Raw genomic sequence first — 1,517 nt, 5'->3', positions numbered from 1 at the left:
CAGTGATGTCAGCCTGATTCTCTGGAAAGCGGGAGGCCTATCAGTGAGGTGAACACTCAGACTCCAAAAGGATGTTCTAGGGTATGTTTTCCAAACTGTGGTCCCCAGACCACTCGCTTCAGAATCATCTGAGGGCACTTGTTTAAAAATGCAGATTCCAGGCTCCCATCCTAGATACTCTCATTTGGCAAGTGGGTTGGTTTGCTGCTTGCTGTAGTCCTAGTTCTAGTCTTTCTGTTTTCCTCTTGAAATGTAATTTCTGAGACCATCACTACCAGAGGGAGAGATGATGGTTCTTAGTGCTGAGAATCAATCTGCCCCTTTAATTGGAAATACTTATCCCAAAAAGCAATCCTGAGACAGGCCAATTCTGTTCCCTCATTCATTCATTTACCTTTGTTTTTTTTTTAGACAGTCTTGCTCTGTTGCCCAGGCTGGAGTGCAGTGGCTCAATCTCAGCTCACTGTAACCTCCGCCTCCTGGGTTCAAGCGATCCCAAGCAGCTGGGACTACAGGTGCGCACCACCAAGTTTGGCTAATTTTTGTATTTTTAGTAGAGATGGGGTCTCATCATATTGGCCAGGCCAGCCTCAAACTCCTGGCCTCAAGTTATTCTTCTGCCTTGGCCTACCAAAGTACTGGGATTACAGGTGTGAGCCACTGCACCTGGCCTCATTTACTATTATTATTATTTACATTTTTTGTTGTTGAGACAGAGTCATGCTGTTCCCCAGGCTGGACTGCAGTGGCTCTATCTCGGCTCACCGTAACCTCCACCTCCTGGGTTCGGCCTCCCAAGTAGCTGGGACTACAGCTATGCGCCACCATGCCTAGCTAATTTTTGTACTTTTTTTTTCTTTTTTTCTTGAGATGGAGTCTTGCTCTGTCACCCAGGCTAGAGTGCAGTGGCACGATCTCGGCTCACTGCAACCTCCACCTCCTGGGTTCAAGCGATTCTTCTGCCTCAGCCTCCAGAGTAGCTGGGATTACAGGCGGCTGCCACCACGCCTGGCTAATTTTTGTACTTTTAGTAGAGACAGGGTTTCACCATCTTGGCTAGGCTGGTCTCAAACTCTTGACCTTGTGATCCAGCCGCCTCAGTCTCCCAAAGTGCCGGGATTACAGGCTTGAGCCACCATGCCAAGCCTATTTTAATTTTAAACACCATTTTATTGGCTCATTTTGTACATATACAACTTGGTGAGTTTGGAGATAAGTACACCCATGAAACCAAAGGTTAATCTTGTTTATTTTTCAGAAATTCTATTTTTCCTCCTACAAGCTGATAGACTTGAACCTGTCTATAAGATTAATGGTGCAGTTAACTGTGTGAATTGGGAGGTAACCTATGAAGACACAAAGTCATAAGAATGATACAATAGGCCAGGCGTGGTAATTCACGCCTATCATCCCAGCACTTTGGGAGACTGAGGCGGGCAGATTGCCTGAGGTCAAGAGTTCGAAACCAGTCTGGCCAACATAGTGAAACCCCATCTCTACTAAAAATACAAAAAAAT

Source organism: Trachypithecus francoisi, unplaced genomic scaffold, assembly GCF_009764315.1.
Source record: "Trachypithecus francoisi isolate TF-2019V2 unplaced genomic scaffold, Tfra_2.0 Lachesis_group5, whole genome shotgun sequence".
Taxonomy (NCBI): Eukaryota; Metazoa; Chordata; class Mammalia; order Primates; family Cercopithecidae; genus Trachypithecus; species Trachypithecus francoisi.
Note: the sequence above shows the minus strand (reverse complement) of the source record.